The sequence below is a fragment of the Cavia porcellus genome, unplaced genomic scaffold, assembly GCF_034190915.1.
Source record: "Cavia porcellus strain 051 isolate PalLab524CR breed Dunkin Hartley unplaced genomic scaffold, mCavPor4.1 scaffold_17, whole genome shotgun sequence".
In the NCBI taxonomy this organism is placed as follows: domain Eukaryota; kingdom Metazoa; phylum Chordata; class Mammalia; order Rodentia; family Caviidae; genus Cavia; species Cavia porcellus.
In genome coordinates, this window is record NW_026947500.1 from 69,002,758 (window position 1) to 69,024,544 (window position 21,787).

General features: G+C 37.0%; 1 pseudogene; it reads left to right on the top strand.

The window, feature by feature from the left end:
• Positions 1-2,972: 2,972 nt before the first annotated feature.
• LOC100714065 (olfactory receptor 7D4-like) lies at positions 2,973-20,108 on the top strand (annotated as a pseudogene).
• The last annotated feature ends 1,679 nt before the right edge of the window (positions 20,109-21,787 follow it).

The following is a 21,787-nucleotide window of genomic DNA, read 5'->3' on the forward strand; positions in this document are numbered from 1 at the left end:
GGGAAATGAACATTTATTCTTGTGTCATTGTCCTGCTACAATATTCAGTGTTATTGTCAATCTCTCTCGCTCTCTGAGAAAATTAAACAGAATAACATTCATCAACACAGTGGCAAATAAAATCTAGGTCTTGAGTATTTGCGAGTTTTTGTTTCTTTATAAATTAGTTACATGCTTAAATAAGTAGGAAATTTATTGATAAATACAGTAAACTCTATCTAAAACTCACTGATTCCCAGACAGCACTTGTTTTCTGGTGTGGCCTTCTTCTCTCTCCCCGCAGCCCACAGATGATGCTGACTCATGAGGAGAGGCTTGGGTCTAGCTGTTTCCAGTCTGCTGGCAGTCCACACACGGTGCTGGTTCCCAGAAATTCTTTGTGCTTTACTTAATATTTTTGACACACAGACACTTTAATCCATTTAATTGCACTTATATCAAATGTTTAAACACACAACAGAGATATTCATTGGTTTAAAAAGGCACAAAGAGAAGGAGCAGGTGAATGTGTGCTCTGGCTATGATGTGTAGTATAACACGATATCCTCCTGGACTCTAGTGCTTTTTAGATATGGACAGTTATTTACAAGCAAACAAGAAACATATGGTAGCCACTGTAGATCTCCTGTTGTCTTGCTTTGAAATCTCAATCACTTACATTTTTTCTTCTGATCTGCTTTGTTTTGTTTTGTGATGTTTAATTTTATCTTCTTTAAAATAAAAAATGGCAAGATATATTATGATAGCAATTTAGGATTTACTATTGGCTTATTTTGAAATCCTTTCTTGCATTCTTTATTTTGTTTTTATTATTTCTATTCTCTTCGTTCCTGTTTGATATTTTTTTACATGGAATTGAACTCATGATCTCATACTTGACAGGGAGGCACTTTGCCACTGAGCTAAATCTCCATCCCTAATTCTTTTGATTTTTACTACTGAAGTTATCTGCAGCTATTATGAAGATACCAAAAGACATTTTTGTAACTATTGTTGATTTTGTAATGTTAGTGTTGATTATGTAACTATTGTTGATTTTGTAACTATTGTTGATTTTGTAATGTTTTAAAGTCCCGTATCTGTTACACTGGTTTGTTTAGATTGGTTTAATTCTCTTTTATCCTCTTTAAAGTAAAATAAATAAATAATAAACCGACAGATGTTGTCCAGTTCAGTAAGTTTTTTTATTCTTTACCATAATACAGAAATATTTGAGCAGAGATTGTGAGCCTTAATTGCTGGTGCATGATAGTTTCATATTTTACTGTCCTTTTTCTCAAGGGAAATGAACTCCTGACTTGCCTTACCCCTTTTGAGGTTGTCTAGTGTCATTGCATGCAGATAGCAAGATACAGTAGCTAAAAGACCATCCTGCAGTGGTGACAAGAGACAAAATAGTGCAGAATGCTGTCTTTCCTGTGGTGGATGCAACTGATGCCATTCATTCTTTTGCTCTTTGAGCTTTCAGAAACCCTAACATGGCATGGGTTAGGGTTAGGGTTAGGGTTAGGGTTATGGTTAGGCATGATGAGCAAGGGGTCCCAACTTGGAGTGACAGAGAAATGCAATGGTTGGTGTTGTTAAGGACAATCTGCCGCTGGTAATTGTCATATAATTCCATGTCTGTTTGAGACACCCAACTCCCATGAATCATTTTTCTACCTCAGAACCTACTGCAGGATCCATTAAAATGACAGGCTTTCCATTTGCTATAAGCAACAGTCATGCAGTTGCTTATGATTACAGGAAGACAAAGCACATGGAATGAAACAAGACAGAAAAGTTTGCTCAGTGTCTGGAATACAGTAAGCCCTCAAAACTAGTTCATGTTGCTATGGTTCCTGTCCTCCTCTACCTCCTTGTCATTATTTTCACAAAATTTTAGAGTGATTAGGAAGCACTGTAGAAAAGGATGCTTGCTGTTTCTGTGAGCCCACAATGGAAGGTCTGAACATGGTGTGAGGAAATCGAATTTGAAATAATAAATGTTTCCCCCTACAATCGTCATCATAAAATTTCCATTCCTTATAACTGATATTTTTCATATTTCTTCCTCTCTGACTACCTAAACTGTCATCTCTGTCCTCATGAAGAAAAAAAATTATTTTCCAGTATCCTGACATGTCTATGAGATCCTGTTGAACTTACTTTGTGATGCTGTTTTTCTGCCCATAGTCAAGGAAACCAGATGTAAGGCCTCGCCTCTACAGTGAAGGTTCACTCACTGTCCTCAGAATTTAAATAAATACAAACTCAGTAGGAGCTTACAGATGCAGATAACCGTGGAGCCTGGACACAGACATAGATCTCCCTGGACTTTAGGTGTAAGTGAAGGCCTGGAGTACTAGCTGATTATTGACTGCTCTATGACCTTGGTGGCTCAATGACCAGAGCTCATAGTTACCCAAATTGGTCCATATAATCCCAGTCTCCACGGACTTTCCAATGCTAATGGAGGAATGAGACAAAAGGAAAATAAGCATTCAGAATGGGTTTGAGCTTTCTCTTCTACTCAGGCAAAGCTGATATGTGCTAGTCACATCTGTTACTTATGTATAATTTTGAAATTATACATCTGACTATATTCCACTCATAGGGTAAAATACACATAGCATACAAAGCACAAGCATTAATCATATTAAGTATACATTTTAATGACTTCAGTTACATTAAAATTGTTTCAAAACACTTAATATCATACAAGTTTAATAACTTTCATTTTACAAATTAAAATTTAAAAACAAAGCAAAATATACACACTCAACTTTAAAATTCCCTATTCATCCCATCAGAATTTCACCAGGACATTTTTTAGGAAATTAAAGCCACAATATTACCACACTAACACAATGAATTAGGCAAGACTTACAATTCTAGAAGTCAGTTTGCTTTGCTTTTTCCAAACTATATTCACGTGATAGTCTCATGTCCCTAAAGGATACTGTTCTTCTGTGGGTCTCGCTGGGGTACTTATGGTGCCTCAGATTCTCCGGCTGTGGATGAAATTGTTCATCACGGTGGGGTCAGCTGCGTACCTCACAGAAAGTACTGAACTCTCTGTAATAGACCCTTGTGTCATGCAGTCTACGTAGTGAATGACGGTTCTGTAATGCTCAGTGTTCAAAATCATCCTTCAGACCATGGTAGAGATGGAACAGATTTAGTCACAAAGAAGATGGGAAGAAGGGGTTTGAGGGTGGGAGTTACAGCTGACACCAGATGATAGAAGGTTCCTGAGTACCATGATCAGATACATGGACAGAAGTAGCCCTGAGCGCATGAGCTGCAGGGTTACAACACAGTAGAGTTCCTAGTGGTGGAATTCTGAGGTAAATGTTAGATTTGTTGCTTCTCTATAGTTTAAAGGCATTTTAAAGAAAACATTTTTGGGAAGCAAATGTGTAGGTGTTAACTACTCTATATTTTGAATACAAGTTCCTATAATGTTTACACTATTTATTTCACTTAGGAGAATACTCTCAAGTTACCTTTTTGCCTACAAAAGCCTCAAGATTATCTTTTTCTGCAGCAGAGTAATATTCCATTTTATAAAAATACTAGATCTCTTTCATCCATTCTACAGTTGATGGGCTCTCTAGTGTAAAAGTAAATAATAATACTTACTGAGTGAGTAAGATAACAATATGTAAGATATCAGCTAATGATGATTTCTTAATGTTATTTTTTCTTAATGTTATTTTTTGAAATTCTGTATCATTTGTACTCTTTTTTCTATTTTGCTTTTTGATAAAAAAAAACATTCTAATAGAATGCAGCACATCTTCAAGAAGATCACACACCACAACCAACTAGTACTAATCCCAGGGATGAAGGGATGGTTCAAAATACACAAATCAATAAATGTAATGCACCACATCTATAGAGCCAAAAATAGAATCGCATGATCATTTCAATAGATTAAAAAAATGGCTTTTGATAAGGTCCAACACTCATTCCTGATAAGAATGCTCCAGAAAATCAAAGTAGAATATCTTTACCTCAATCTGATAAAACCCGTCTATGACAAACCAACAGCTGACATCATGTTAAATGGTCAAAGTCTGCAACTTTTCACTCTAAAATCAGGAACAAGACAAGACTGTCCACTATCATCATTCCTATTCAATATAGTGCTGTAAATATTAGTCAGAGCAATCAGACAAGATAGAGAAATAAAGATAGGAAAGAAAGAGCTTTAATTATCATTGGCATATGACACGGTACTCCACACAGAAGATCAACAAAACTTCCTTGAAAGACTTCTTGATATAACAACCAAATTTAGTAACATAGCTGGATGAAAAGACAACATTCAAAACTCAATAGCATTTCTGCACACAAACTCACTGAGAGGGAAATAAAAGAAATCACACTCTTCACAGTAGCATCCAAAAAAAAATAAATAAAATACTGAGGAATCCATCTAACAAAGGAAGCAAAATGTGTATTCATTTTTTCAATTACAGTACGTTGAGCATTGCTGCTGATGCCACCATCATGAGGAAGGAACTGATCAGGACTGTGTGGGCCTGCTTGGGTCCTACCAGTGACCTTCTCTCAGATTAGAAAGCACTGCCACTGCCTGGAGGAGAGAAAAGCCCTGCAGAGGAGGTTTGAGGCCTACCTAGACAATGTGGGTGACCTTCTTTCAGCCTAGGAAGCCTTGCCACACAAGGAGTTGCATGCCTGCACTACATTGGATACCTGGGAGAATTTCAGATCCTTGTTCTGGGCCGTTGGGGGCCCACTTGGATGGCAGCCACACGAGATTGGGCTTAACAGAATTTGGGCCTGCCTAGACCATGCCTGATGGCCTTCTTTCTGTCTGGAGAGCTTTGCTACTGTAGAGGGGAGCTGAGTGACCTGAGGAGGCTTTAGGCCTACCTAAGCCACAAGTGGTAACCTTCTTTTAATCCAGGCACCTCATGGCCCAAAGAGGGAGCTAAGCTACCAGAGCTGTTCCAGGAGCCCAGGACACAGACAATTTCTAAAATGCCTAGGGAAAGCTTTGGAACAACACATGAAACATGGAAATATAAGAAAGGGACAAAATGAAAGACCAAAATACAGTCTCAAACATCCATCCCATCCCAAGAAAGCCTAGGAGCCATGCACATAGAAGAAAATATGTGCCATATGCCTGAAATACATGAAATAATAGTAACTGAAATAAAGAAGCAAATCCAGGAAGCTTTAAAAGAATTCAAATGAGAAATAATCTCCCAGGTAAAAGAAGAAATGACAAAAGCAATGACAGAGATGATGAACACATCTAAAGAAGACACAGTTAAAAAAATCAGAGGAACAAAACAAAAATATAGAGTCCCTGGATGAACAATATAAGAAACGAACAGAATACATAAAGCAGATTCAAAAAGATATACTGGAAATAAAAATTTTCTTTGAAAGTTGTCAAAACCACATTATCGAAAGCGAAGATAGAATTTCAGATCTTGAAGGAAAGATTGCAGCTAGTGATCAGGAAAAAAGATATCTTAAAAATAACAACGAATCAGGAAATAGCAATGCAACAGCTTCAAGATGACTCAAAGGAAAAAATGAGATCGATAGGGATAAATGAAAAAAAAGACAACAACACAAATGATATCAAGAGACTATTTATGGAAGTAATAGCTAAAAATTTCACCATCATTAGAATGGAAACTGACATTAGGATTAGTGAAGCTTACAGAACTCCAAATAGCCATAACCAAAACAAAACTAGAGCCAGACATATAATAATCACAATCCCAGAAATCCAACATAAGAATAGAATATTAAAAGCTGTTAGAGTGAAGAGACAGATCAACTATAAAGGAAAACCTATCAGAATCACAGCAGACTTCTCAACATAAACAATGAAGTCAAGAAGAGGATGGAGTGAAATATTTCAGAAGCTAAAGGAAATTGATGTGCAACCTAGATGGATGTACCCTGCACAACTGTCCTTCAAAATCAGTGAGGAAATGAGACATTTCCATGAAAAAGAAAAACACAAACACAGCTACTTCACTTTTGACAAAAGAGCCAAACAAGTTCAGTGGAAGAAACACAGCCTCTTTAATAAGTGATACTGGAAACTAGACTAAAACTAGATCCATGCCTATCACCACACACTAACTAAAGTCAAAATTGATCAAAGGTCTAAATATTAAAACAGAATCACTTAATCTGATGGAAGACAAAGTAGGTAAAAATCTTGAAGACATAGGGGTCAGCAGGGCATCCATAAACAAAAATCAAACTGCACAGGAAATACTGCCCAGAATTAACTCCTGGGATCTCATCTTATTAAAATGTTTTGGCTAACAGTATTTATAGTGTGTAAGACAGATGACAATATTACTGAATTTCAGTTGGAAGATTGAACAGAAGGATTTGAAATGTCAGTATTTGAGTGTCTAGATACCATTTATGCTTTGATTTTGTGACTTTGGCAAATATTTTTTAAGATGACAATGACTAATGTATCAGTTAGCCATTCTATGATGTTATTTTTTAATTTTATATTTTTCTACCCTTCTTTTGTTTTTCTTTAATTTTCTTTTGTTCTTTGAAAAAAAACAGTATGCAATATAACAACAATTGTTAAATTTCTTTCATTCTGTTTGGAAAACCTATATTGTTATTGTTTTGAGCTTGCTGTTTTTGTTTATGTTTTATTTTTGTTTTTTTCTAACTTTTCTCTTTTTAAAATAAAAAAGTAATAAAATATAACATAAGTCAATAAAATGTTTTTGTATGTCAGAAGAAAGCTCCAACAGAGTAAAAAGAAAACCCACAAATTGGGAAAAAATCTTAATCAAATTTCCCTCAGACAAAGAACAGCTGTCTAGAACATACAAAGAATTTTTAAAGTTAGGAACCCAAAATTCAAAGAGGCACTCCAAAAATGGGCATCTGAAATGAATGCACACTTCAGGTGAGGAAATACAAATGACAAATAAATACATGAAAAAATGTTGAACATCATTAGTCATCAGAGAAATGCAAATTAAATCCACTCTGAGATTTCATCCCACTCCAGAAAGAATGACCAAGAAAGAGAATCACCAATAACAAATGCTGGAGAGGCTTTGGGGGAAAAGGAACTCTTCTGCACTGTCGATGAGAGTATAGATTGGTACAACTACTGTGGAGGTCAGTCTGGAGGTTCCTCCAAAAGTTGGGATTGGAAGTCCCATTTAACCCAGATATATCAGGGCTGGGGATTTAGCTCAGCGGCATAAGTGCCTGCCTTGCAAGCAGGCAGTCGTGAGTTCGATCCCTGGTACCAATGAAAAGGAAAAAGGAAAAAAAAAAAAAAAAAAAAAACAACAGATATTTCAATTCTGGGTATCTTCCCAGAAGAACTAAAAACTTCAGACCACAGTGATATATGTGCACCCATGTCTATACCAGCACAGTTTATAATAGGTAAATATTGGAAATAAACTAAATGGCCATCAACTGAGAAATGGATACAAAAGATGTGGTATTTTTATACAATAGATCATTACTCAATTATAAAGAATGATAACACTGAGGCTTTTATAGATAAATGGATGGAATTTGAGATCACATTTATTAAGCAAAACAAGTCAAGCTCATGTGTAAATACCATATTGTCTCCCTAGTGTAAGAAATAAAAGAGTAAATAAGATACAAAATCTTCATTACATATTATGGAAGGATGAGAAATGGCTCAAAGGGGAAAAATAACTCAAAGAAAAGAGGAAAAGAAAAGTTATAAATTTGTATATGCACACTTAAGATAGCTAAAGTGATTGTATTACTAATTCTATTAGATCTTAGAACAAAGTAGTTAACATTCGTATAATTACAGCAATTTTGCATGTTTATATCTGGTAATCTTTTGAAGATAACCATGCAAAACAACAGCCTTAGTTGTGTTCCTACCACATTGTTTTCAAAACCTGTATTGTCATTACTTTTGGCTCTTTGTTATTGTTATTTATTCATCTCTTTTGTTTCTCATTTTTCTTGTAATTTGTTTTGGTTTTTCCTTTAATATGGAAAGGATAGGTATACATGTAGAGGTTTATACTGCCTGGAACTTGTCCTAAACAGTTTACAAGTATTGATTTTATCACATGTGATGACATAAACACCTACTTTGAAGAACATCAGACTTTATGATTTGTTGGAGACCACTATGAAGAGGCTCTGAGCAGGATTTAAATTTTACTAATTGGCTTTCTATGTTTATCTGTCAATCTGTCCTAGCCCTAGGCCCCTTGGCTGGCGGTGGGAGCTGATTCATAATAAGTGAACCTCTAGGAATCATTGGTCCTGGATGAGGCCTGTAGTGGCCTGTGAGGCCAGAGGTACCTCAAAGGTCAGGATAAGGCCGCAGCTGTGGACACTCTGGCTCCAACCCCAATTAACAAGGTAGACACAGCAGCTGCAAAGGTTACTCCTACAGTCTCACTTCTACCATGTCTTCATGATAAGACAGTGCTACTGAACTGACTTGATTCCTTGCTTAGAGACATCCTTGAAGTGACTCCCAAGGTCCTGCTCATTGCCTGCACTTTTCTGTTTCTCCACCCTTAGTCCTTGTTCCTGATATAAGTGGACTGACCTAGAAAATACTTTGTTTATACCCTTGAAGCCTCGAGCTTAATTAAAGGGTTTTGACTCTCCTGGAGGCCTACAAATCATACAGTTTGTCTCTTTTTCTTTAACCTCTGCCATACACTCGTTTGGAAGATTGGGGATCTAAGATAAACTCCGATAATGGTAGCCATTGCTGATTTCCTATCATCTTGTTATGAAGTTCTGTACTACTTTTTTTCTTTGTTTTGACTGGTTTTAGTCTGATTTGTGTTATTTAATTTCAATATATGTGAATTGTATGGACAGGTATTTTGAAAAGAATAAGAGACATTGTGGTAGCCATTGTTGATTTTTCTATTGTGTCGTTTTGAAAGCCTGTAATGTTTTCATTATTCTGTTTTCAATGGTTTTATACCATTTTTTCTTCTTTGAATTCATTATGTGTGAAGATATGGACCACTGTTTTGAAGAAAATAAGAGACATTATGGTAATCGCTGTTGTCTTGTTTTGAAATCTTGTGTGGTTTGTATTGTTTTTTTTTTTTTTTTATTTAAGAGGAAAAAGAGAAAAACACAAAACAAACCAAAGCGGCGTAAGGGTACATGCAATACAGAACTACAAAACAAAACAAAACAAAAAAACATAACAGTAAGAAATTACCTGCTAGTAGATTACACACTATCTTCTTGAAAATAGTTCCTCAAATCACAGTATCAAAGAACACAAGGTGGACATTCAAACAGGGAGACTGCAAACATGTTCTGATCTGCTTTGTTTTGTTTTGTTCTATTCTCCTTAATATAAAATGAAATATCTTCATTGTGTTTACACTGACTGTTTAATCAGTTGCTATGGTTTGTGTCTGTAGGCTCCCCCAAAACCTCATGCAGTTATAAGGACAGCCTTCTGGGGCTTGTGGCAGATTCATGGTTCAGTGCTGGGATTATGTGTGTCTGTGCTATATTCAGCCTAGGTGGGCAGCATACACACAGCATAAGGGGCAGAAAGAGGCTTCTGTCATGCTCCTCCCTTTTTGGCTCAGGTAGCTTTTGCTGTTTTCTACCACCTTGTACTTTTGCCCTCTGCCATGTTCCAGCCTGCTTTTGCCCTAGCAGATTAGGGACTGAAACCACCACAAAATGTGAGCTAAATAAACGTTTCTTTCCCCAATTTTGGGTGTTGCTTATTTTTCTCAGCAGTGAGAGAAAAGCAACCAAAACAGCAATGTAGTCATTTTTTTTAGTTCAAAAGCCTTCACTTAGGAGCCCCTTGGACAATCCCTTCAGGTCCCAGCCCAGGTTTATGTAAAAAGGGGCTTTTTGCTTTCACTTTATAGTACATACATCTTTCTTCTTTAACTATACAATAAAATACTTGTTGCTCAGTTCTCTTCTGACTCTCTACTCTGTAATTCTTTCTAGTTTGAGAGAAGAACCCACCAGCCAGATGGTAAGACCATTCATGCATATATCTGTGTAGAGATCTTTTTTAATGGAGCTTTGATATGCTGTTCAGGCTGATGTGTGGGATTAGTTCACTCAAGTGATACCCTTGTCTCAGTCTCTAGAGTGCTTGAAATTCAAGTCTAGTCTACCACACACAGCATTCTGTATATATTTTTCTTTTCTTTCTTTCTTTTTTTTTTGTCTTTGTACTTTTTATCAGTACCTGGGATTAAACTCACAACTGCCTAATTGCAAGGCAGGTGCTTATGCCACTGAGCTATATCCCCAGCCCCTGTATATATTTTTCACACAAGCATTTACAAGTGAAGTAATTGTACTTGAGGTACAATTGGATACCTTGAGCAATACTTCTCAGTTGTAAAAACAATATCTTCATGGAGCTCTTTAATTATTGGTTTCTATATTATTTTCCTTCTCTGTCTAGGTCACAGAAACTCATTAATGTCTAAGAACACTAGACATAAGAAACACTGATCTGTATAAAACACAGCTTTCTCTTTGTATAAGAAAAAGAGAACAAAAGAATCCTTTCACTTCGAATAAAAATAATCACTCTAATTAAAAAATTAAAAACAAAAGTATCTGATTGGTACAAATTCTTCTAAACCAGAATATATTTTAAAACTCAAATTTCAAATTTGAAGACTAAAGTTAAAATGTATAATGGGACACATGATTATACAAACTTCTTATCCAATGGTTTTATCATTATGTTTTCCTCATTCTCTTCTTCAGTGATAAAAGTGCTCAGTCAATCACTATTTATTTTTTTTTAAAAACCATTCAAGCCTGGGGAGTTTCATCTCTATTGCTGCCATCTGAAGTAGGGAGCTTCCCTGCGCAGGCCTATGTAGGCTGCACCAGCAACCTTCTTTTAGCCCAAGGAGCTTTGATGCTGCCACTACGACCACCACGACCCAAAGAAGGAAGCTGTGCTATAAAGGCCTACCTAGGTCAAACTGATGAACTTCTTTCAGCCCAGGGAGCTTCACAACCCAAGGATGTGGGTTCATGCATATCATCTGAGCCCCGGGAGAAATTGAGTGCCTTGCCAGGTTGGGAACCTGCTTGTCTTGTGACCACACTGGACTGGGCTTGGCAGGTTTTGGGCCTCCCAGGGCCACACCTGGTAGCCTTCTTTTGGTCTGGGAAGCTTCGCTGCCAGAGGGCAGAGCTTAGTTTTTTGAGGAAGCTTTAGACCTGCCTAAACCTCACCTGGTAACCTTCTTTTAATTCAGGGACCTTGCTGCACAAAGAGGGAGCTATGCTACCAAAGGAGTCCCAGGAGCCCAGGACATAGGAGACCATATCCAACAAACCCAGGGGAAGCCTTGAAACAACACTTGAAACATGGATTTGTAGGAAAATGACAAAACAAAAGACCAAAATGCAATCTCAAATGTCCAGGCCATCCCAAGAAAGCATAGGAACCATGTGTATAGAAGAAAATATATGCCATATTCCTCAAATAGCTGAAATAATAGTAACCATAATAAAGAAGTAACTGTGGGAAGCTTTAAAGGAATTGAAACTAGAAATAATCTCCCAGGTAAAAGAAGAAAGGATAAAAATAATGAAAGAGATGCTGAACACATCTAAAGAAGACCCAGTTAAAAAATTAGAGGAACAAAATAAAAAGAGAGAATCCTTGGATGAGCAATATAAGAAACAAAGAGAATACATAAAACACATTCAAAGAGACATAGAGGAAACCAAAAATTCCACAGAAAGTTGTCAAAACCAATTCAACAAAAGGGAAGATAGAATTCTAGAACTCCAAGACAAGATTGCAGCGAACAGAAAAGAAAGGATCTAAAAATAACAAATAATCAGGAAATAACAATTCACATCTGCAAGATGAATCAAAGAAAAAAAAACAGGATTGATAGGGATAAACGAAAAAGAGGGGCACAACACAAATGATATCACGAGGCTATTTACAGAAGTAATAGCTGATAATTTCCCAAACATAAAAATGGAAACTGACATTAATATTAGTGAAGCATGTAGAACTACAAATAGCCATAACCGAAACAAAAATACACTGAGACACATAATAAACACCACCCCCAAAATACAATATAAAATAGAATATTAAAAGCTGTTAGTAGAGATAGATAACCTGTAGATGAAAGCCTATCAGAATTACAGGGGAATTCTAAACACAAACAATGTCAATAAGAGCATGGAGTGAAGTATTTCTGATCGTAAAGGGAAATGATTTCCAATCTAGACTGAGGAACCCTGAAAAACTGTCCTTCAAAATTGATTGAGAAATAAGATACTTCCATGAGAGAGAACAGCTGAAGAACTTCATGATCACCAAGCCAAACCTACGAAGAATACTAAAAGACAGTTTAGATACACTTAGGAAAAAAATCAATAAGCAAAGCAGATAATTAAACAGGATAGAAAGATAAAAATGCAACAGCAGAAAGATAACATGCCAACAATAAACCAGCAGTTCAGGGTTATAACCATTAATATAAATGGTCTCAATGCACCAATTAAAAGAAAGACTGGCAGAATGGATCAAAAAACAACATCCAACCATATGCTGTCTACAAGTAACCCATCTAACCCAAAAGGATATTCACAGACCAAAAGTCAAATGATAGAAAACAATACTTTATGCAACAGGATCCCCCAAAAATGTGAGTAGCTATTCTGTTTGCAGACAATGTGAATTTCAAAGAAGAATGATCAGAAGAGATACAGAAGGTCACTGCACACTGGTTAGGGGAAAACTTCAAGAGGAATGGATAATAATCTTAAATATATTTGCACAAAATTCCAGAGCACACAGTTATATAAAGCAAGTATTAATAGAAATGAAAAACCAAATTAGTAATGTCAAAGTTATAACAGGAGACCTTACCACACCATTGACACCAAGGGACAGATTAACCAGACAGAAAATGAGCAAAGAAATAGCAAAAATTAATCACACCAGTGAACAAATGTACGTGATAGACATATACAGTGTTCCATCCAACAACATTGGAATACACATTCTTCTCAGCAGTACACGTGACAGTCTCTAAAATAGACCATATACTAGCCCACAGAAAATATTTCAATAAATGCAAAATAGTGGAAATTTTCTCTTGCATGTTATGGGATCACAGTGCTATGAAATTAGAAGTTAATGATAAAAGGTACTGCAAATATCCCACAAACACATGGAAACTGAATAGCACAATCTTGAGTAATCAGTGGGTTACAGGGGAAATTAAAGAAGAAATTAAACAATACCTAAAGGCTAACAAAAATACAAATACAACTTAACAAAATCTTGGGATGAAATGAAAGCTGTCCTCAGAGAAAAATTTATTGCACTGAGCTCCCACATCAGGAAAACAGAATGAATACAAATAAATAACCTTACGCTACATCTCAAACATCTAGAAAAAGAAGAGCAATTGAAGCCCAAAGCCAAAAAATGGAGGAAATTATAAAAATCAGAGAAGAAATTAATGCAATAGAGACTAAAAAAATAATGCAAAGAATGATTTCATCAAAGAGTTGGTTGTTTGAAAGAATAAATAAAATTGATAAGCCGCTAGCCAACCTTATTTAAAAACGGAAGAAAAAGCTCAAATTCTTGCAATAAGGAATGAAAAAGGTGAAATCATTACAGTATCTGTAGAAATACAGAACATCATCAACACCTATTTCAAAAACCTCTAATCTCATAGGTTTGGTAACAGAAGAAATACACAGATTCCTAGAAACATATGAAGTACCAAAGCTAGGTCAAGAAGATGTAAAAACTGCTGAATAACGCAAATTCTACTAATGAAATTGAAAATGTAATTAAGACCCTACCTACCAAGAAGAGCCCAGGCCCAAACAAATTTGCTGCAAAACTCTACAAGAAATACAAAAAGATTTCATACTGACACTCTTCAAATTCTTCAATGAAATTGAAAGGGAAGCAATCCTTTCTAAGTCATACTTGGATCTAAATATTACTTTAGTACCAATACCTGAAGAGTCCCAACTGAAAAAGAACTACTGTCCAGTCTCCCTAAAGAACACAGATGCAAAATCCTCAATAAAATATTGGCAAATTGGATGCAGCAAATCATCAAAAAGATTATAACATCATGACCAAGTAGGATTCATCCTAAGCATGGAGGGATGGTTCAACAAACATAAATAAATAAATGTAATCAACTATATCAAACAGGGCAAAAGTAAGAATCACATGATCATTTCTATACATGCAGAAAAAACTTTTGATAAGGTCCAACATTCATTTATGATAAGAACCTTACAGAAAGTTGGAATAGATGGTCTTTACTCAATATAATATAGGCCACCTGTGACAAACTAACAGCTAATATCATACTAAATGGCCAAAAACTGAAGGCCTTTACCTTAAAATCAGGCCCAAGACAAGAATAGCCCTTATCACCGCTCCTATTTAATACAGTAATGGAAATGCTCACCAGAGCAATTAAACAAGAGAGAGAGAAATAAAAGGGGTAAAGATAGTAAAACAAGAAGTTAAATTATCATTATTTGCAGATTACACAATTCTGTACATTGCAGACCCCCAAAACTCCATTGAAAGACTTCTAGATGTAATAAATAAATTCATCAATGTAGCTGGATACTCAAATATCAATAAGAGCTCTATACACTAACTTAAATATCAATTCAATACTGAATACTCAAGTATCAATAGGACTTCTATACACTAGCAATAAAATCACATAGAGAGAAATAAGAGAAGCCACACCTTTCACACTAGCAACCAAAAAATGAAATATTTAGGAATTATTCTCATGAAAGAAGTGAAAGATCTATATAGGTAAAAGTATAATACACTGAAAAAAGAAATTGAAAAGGACCTAAGAAAATGGAAAGACATCCCTTGCTCATAGACAGGAAAAATAAATACTGTGAAAATGGCCATTCTCGAGAGAGAAAACTTGGTGGCTTTCTTTGGGGCTGGGTGGAGTGCCTCTGCAGAGAAATCAGGTCAGATGCTAGAATTTGACAACATGGAGAGGGCCAGACATTGGATAATGATTCTTATTAACCAAGGTCATAACTGAAGTGAAAAATAAAACTAAGAAGAGGAAGGAAAAGCATAGGTGGAGAACTGAAAACTGGCACACTCCCTGAGACCCATTTTGTGCTATACTAGGCATGCCTGGATGATCCAAAGTCATGCTGGGATAGTAGCTACCAATAATGGGAGTTGGTGAATCCTGGGACTTAATGGAAGGATGTAGCACAGTGAGCAATGAATTCAAGGGGAAGAGTTTTATTGGCTCTCTGTGAGTAAAGGAAATGGGGCCCCGTGAAGCAGCCAGAGTCACCTGGCTGTGCTGGAGGAGACTGCAAGAGGACCATACACTTGGGCACCAAAGCCAGACACCATGCAGTTTTCTGATGGTTCTGTGCTGTGCTGGGAGTGCAGTGATGACACACAGTGCAGTGTGGATTGGATCCAAGTGGAAGAACTGCATTGATACCTGGTGAGTGCTAGCAATTGGGCCCTGCAGCTGCTGTCATTGGCTGGAGGTCATCTTGGAGTTGGGCAGAGCCTGGTGCCACAATGACATCAGTCAGCCACCCCCGGCGCAGAGAGGACTGGTGGAAGACATCTTGGAGTTGGGCAGAGCCTGGCACCATGGTGACATCAGTCAGCCACCCCTGGTGAAGAGAGAACTGTTGGTATCTGTTGGAGCTGAGCTATGCCTCTGGTTGGGACCCAATAAGCAGGTACAAAATTGTCGCAACTCTGGGACTTCCACAAGTTACAGCCTTACTTGCGGATTGACTGGCTCAGAGGCTTGAGACTAGCCTGCACCATCTCTGAATGCAGGCATGTACCTCAGATAACAACAAAATGGGGAGGACAACAAAACCCCAGTCAGCACACATCAGAAAGACACTAATCAATATGGAGAGGGCCAGAGACCCCCGGAGAAAGCAGTCTGAAAGAAACCAGAAACATAACAAGAGATATAAATAATAATAAAAAAAACCTCCAGCTGCTGGACCTGGGAAAATAAGCCCAGGGGTAAATACAGCAGAAACCAGTGCAGTAACCTTCCAATACTAGACACAGCATTAGCAGACATAAAGAAATACCTTCATGACCTCATAGATGAATTTAAAACTGTACTTCTTATCTGAGTGAGGCAACATATAAAAAGATTAAATCAACAAATGATAAGCCTCTCCCAAGAGAACACAGATAGAAAAATGGAGGAATTCAGAAAAGAAAGAGAAACCTTTGATGAAGAATTTAAACATAACCTAGACTACATGAAACAGATCCAAAGAGAGAACCAGGAAACTAAAAACTCCTTTGAAAACTGTCAAAATGCCTTGACAGAAACTAAAGTTAGCCTTTTAAACTTGAAGAGAAATTTATGATATATGATCACAAAAGAAAAGATCTCTTAAAAATAATGAGGAAGGTGCTGGGGATTTAGCTCACTGGCACAAGCGCCTGCCTTGCAAGCAGGCTGTCATGAGTTTTATCCCCAATACGGATAAAAAGCAAAAAGACAAAAAAAAAAAAAATGAAGAACCAGAAAGAAATAATTCAAAGCCTAGGAGATGACAAAAGGATCAATAACTTAAGAATAAAGCATGTGAGTGAAGAAGCAGGTGTAACCTAAAATGAACTTCCAAGACTATTCACAGATATAATTAACGAAAATTTCCCATAGGAAAAAGAAATGCTATCCAGATAAATGAGGCCTACAGAACTTCAGCCACCTGCAATCAAGACAGATCTACACCCAAACATAAAATAATCAAGATTCCAAAAATCCACCAAAGAACAGAATATTAAGAGCAGCCAGGGGAAAGAAGCAGATTACCTACAATGGGAAAAATCATCAAAATAACAACAGACTTAACAACAAAAACACTCAAATTGAGAAGAGCCTGGGGGGAAATAGTCCAAGCCCTGAAAGAAAATAACCTCCAACCCAGATTGATGTACCCAGAAAAACTCTCAAAATTAATGGAGAAATATGATGTTTCCAAGACAAGGAGGAACTGTGGGAGTTCATGGCCACCAATTCAATTCCACAAAAATGCTGAAGAGCATTCTAGAGGGAGAGATAAAAATACCAGGATTCCAGCAACAGTGGCAGAGAGGCCTCAGTGAATGGGGCAGACAGTGGAATGAAGGAGTAAAGTGGACAAATAATAGCAGAAAAATAGAATAGCAGTAATGAGGCAGAGAAGGTCGGCTATAATCTTTAATATAGATAGCCTTTATATACTAACAAAAAGACACAGGAAGAGTAGATTAGGTGACAGGATCCATTGAGATACACTGAATAGTAAATACACTCAACCAGAAAGAAAGTTAATAGAGTGAAAGTCAAAGATGAGAAAATTATGCTCTATGTGACAGGGAACCAGAGAGAAATAGGGATAACTCATCCAGCAGGCACAGATAGACTGGAAATAACACTCAGGTGCAGTGTAGAACTACACAGCTAGAAGGAAGGAAAACCCTGTGGCTTTAGTAAGTAAAGGAGTACAGCTCAAGATCAAATTCAAGGGTAAAAAGGTTCAGCACCACTCAGATAGATAATGGGTTGACACTCTAATCTAAAAACTAAAGGAACTGGTGTGACCCAAAATTTACAAAACATCCGGAGAAAGGGAAAGACGAGGAATTGCCTAAAAAATGAAGGCAAAAGACGTTGTTAATAAAGTATCAGAATTTAAAAGCCACAGTAGTCTTATTACTCTGTTTAGTTTGATTTTATTTTGTTCCAGTCTGTCTACTCATACTAGATTTGGGGGCACAGACAGCTAGCCCAAAAATAACAGGCTATACCATCATAATTATCCTTAATTCCCTATTAATTTAAACTGAAGCCCTGTATTACTAACTTTGTCTTCTATGACTGATCTTTTTGAAGCTGATTTCTTAGACCACTGTTTTGCCTTGACTGATTTTATCTGAATTTGGTATGCTTGATAGTACCAAATCTAAGAGTAGAGGCAACTACTCTGAAGATAACAAGATGTAATAAGATACCCATTCTGTTTTGAGTATTAACTGCTTTTGAAGTCCTACAATGTCTCCAAATCTGTGTTTTTATTAAAATAGCTATGTAATGCTATGTTCAATTATATTATGTCTGATTATGTGGACAATTCTATTGAAAATACCAAGAGTAAACATAGTAACTACTGTAGATCACCTAATAATGTGGCTTTATATATCTTTTTCATTTCATGTTTTTCTAGGAATTTGTTTTGTTGTCTTGTTATGATCTGTTTTTCCCTATAATACAGAAAGGACAGATATAGATGTAGAGGTCCACACATGGGCGAATTTCTAAACAGTTTATGGGAACAGATTATATAATGCATGATGTGATGACCAGATATACTAAAGAAGAACAGACACTAAGAAACCTAGTGCTAATTCTGTAGCATTATGATTAAAATATAGCAATACTATGATTCACTGCTCAGAGAGATATTAGTCTAGTCTCTTATGTTCAATTTCAGCATACGATAAAAAACAGCTACTTCAAAGAGAATGTGAAACATTGTGGCAGTCATTGCTGACATCCCCCACTGTCAGGACTTGAGGACCTAAAAAGCCTTCATCATTCTGTTATGATTAGATTAGTTCTATAATGTTCTGTATGCATTCAGTGTGTGTGAAGGTGGGAACAACTATTTGGAAGAAAACTAGAGACAATAATGTAGTCACTGAAGATCTCCAGTGGACTTGCTTTGAAATTCGTGTTTCTTGAAATTGTTTCCTTATGATCTGTTCTGTTTGTTTTGTTATTTTAATCTTAACCTCTTTAAAATAAAAAAATTAAGAAAAAGAAATGATGCAAATGAAAGAAATACAAAAATGACAAGTTTTCAAGATGAGTCATACTTTAAGAGGGAAAAGTAGAGGCTTAGTACTCTACCTGTCTGTGAATGGAAAAGCAGGTTTAAAATATGAATATATATACACACTTAATATGTATATGTATATGTATATTATATACAAAGAGAGAGATTGTGTGTTTATACCTCACATCATAAAGTATAAGGTGAATATGGTGACATCTGGCTGTACCTTAAAAACTGATTTTTTTCCTGGCACAGCAGATATTCTGTGACATGGAGACACTGAACCACAGAGGTGCACCGTAATTCCTCCTCCTGGGCCTCTCATAGGACCCTAAATTGGAGCCCATCCTCTTTGGCCTCTTCCTGACCATGTACCTGGTCACGTTGCTCAGGAACCTGCTCATCACCCTGGCTGTCAGCTCTGACTCCCAGCTCCATAGCCCCATGTATTCTTCCTCTCCAGACTGTCCTTGGCTGACATCAGTTTCACCTCCACAATGGCCCCAAAGATGCTGGCAAACATTCAAGCACACATCAAAGGCATTTTGTTTTGTATACAGAGTGCCTCATCCAGATATTTTATTTTTGGCTTTTGTGGGAATGGATAGTGTACTACTGACCATAATGGCATATGACTGCTTTGTGGCCATCTGCTATCCCTTGAAATATGTGACCATCATGAACCCGAATGCCTGTGTTTCCTTAGTTCTGATGTCATGCTCGTCATACCCTTGGTCTCCCTGATTCAGATTCTACTAATGAAGCAGTTGACTTTCTCCAAGGACACAGAAATCCCCCATTTCTTCTGTGAACTGGCTCAGGTGCTCAAGGTGGCCAGGACCGATATCATTGCCAATGTCAGTGTCATCCTGTTGTAAGTGTTAACTGCCCTCCTGGGGGTGTGTCCCGTCACAGGGATCCTCTTCTCTTACTCTCAGATCATAGCCTCCCTAATGAAGATGCCCTCCATGGAGAGTTAAAGCATTTTAAAAGTGTAAAGCATTTTCCACCTGTGGGTCTCACCTCTATGAGGTCTCCTTTTCTATGGAAGAGGCCTTGGGGCTTACTTCAGTTCTGCAGGGACCCATTCTCCCCATGACAGCTCTGTGGCCTCTGTGATGTACACTGTGGTGACCCCCATGCTGAACCCCTTCATCTACAGCCTGAGGAACAAGGATGTGACGGGGGCCCTTTGTAGACTCAGGAGAGCAGCCTCTCATTCTTAATGACCCACTGATCTTAGAATTTACTGAACGTCGTGTACCCTGAAACAAACACTGTGAATTTGTGAAGCCTATATTTTTTCTTCCCACATTGACATCCTTAAATGTTTGTATTTGCAAAGCACGTATGACTTAGCATTTGATGTTATTCTATTTGTTTCTCCTCTACAATGCGCTCAGAAGTTTCCTTTTAAATTTTTCTTACTCTGCATGTTTCATAAAGTTACAAGTCTGGTAAAATTTCTTATGGACATTCCTGAGATTTCCAGCATCATGTAATGTACAGATATCATGTGTTGCTTCTCTCAAAGATTTCACTTAAATGTTAATGTCTTTATGTGTTTGTGTGCTGCAGAAGAAATGGAGTGAAAATCATCACAGTTGAAGTTTTACCGTAGCTGAAGTGTAAGTCTGATTTTGCATGCCTTCATATGGAAAGATTTCTTTCAAATAATTCCTCACATTCATCCAACTTTTGAAGGGAACAGACTGAGAATGTGATGCACAGTAGCTTGGAACTTTGTATTCAGCCCACACTTTTCATTAGCACGTGTTTGTAGTGTGTGACAATGACATTGCTAGTGGGGAGCTGGTGCGTGCACACAGTGTCTTCATTTGCTCTGCTCCTTAGCATTCTCTCCCTCCTTCCTGCCTCTGTAACTTTATGTAAAGGAAAATAAATCAGTTGTTTGAAAGAAAATGAATACACCTTGAAACCATAATATTGAGAGATGAAACAAGCACACAAGCTTAAATATTTCATGGATTCTCTTGCATGAGAAACTCAAAGTATGAATAAAGAGCAAATAACATAGAGTAGGAAATAAGCAATTCATCTTCTGTTAGTGGGAAGGTAATCAGCAGATTTTCATTTCCCCACGACTAATTGAGCATCTACATAGGTGCTTCTCTGTGATATATATTTTGTGGAGAAATGGCTTTTCAAGTATCTTTAATGCTCATATTGCAGGAGTGTAGTGTGCACTTTTACTTCTGATCTGCCAGTTTTCCTTATATATTCTTGACACAGGGCTTTTCTCAGACATAGGTTGTATAAACATATCTGCTTTTATGTGTTATCTTTCTATTTATTTTAAGCACACAGTTTAGTGTTATAAAGTGTACTCATCATGATATGCAATAGATCTCTCAAGGCTATTGCTCCTGCTCATTTTGTGTCTTTCTATGAATGTCCAAAGAGTTCCTTTGCAGTATTAAGAGTTATTTGTATTTTTTATTGTTGCTAGCTTTGATTTCCACATGCAGTAAAACCTTAGATCTCATGAGATTTGTCCTGAAAGTAGTTTGCAAGACAATCAAATATTTCTAATAAATTTTCATTGATAAATAAGCAATGTCTTGCAATATGAAGAGTACTTGATTCCACACATCACATGATCACAGCTGAGCTGATGGATTCCTAGTCTCTGTCTGTGCCTCTCTGTCTATGTCTGTGTCTATGTCCTCTCCTCTCCTCTCCTTTTCTCTCCTCTCTCTCTCTCTCTCTCTCTCTCTCTCTCTCTCTCTCTCTCTCTCTCTCTCTGTCTGTCTCCATCACTCCAAACAATTGTGGGCAGTTGTCCCAAAGGCCAGAGATAATGGAGACCTCATCTGCAGAAGAGGAGGAGAAAAGGGAAGAGGAAAAATCTCTCACTTAGGTGAGATTAGGAAAATACTTAAAT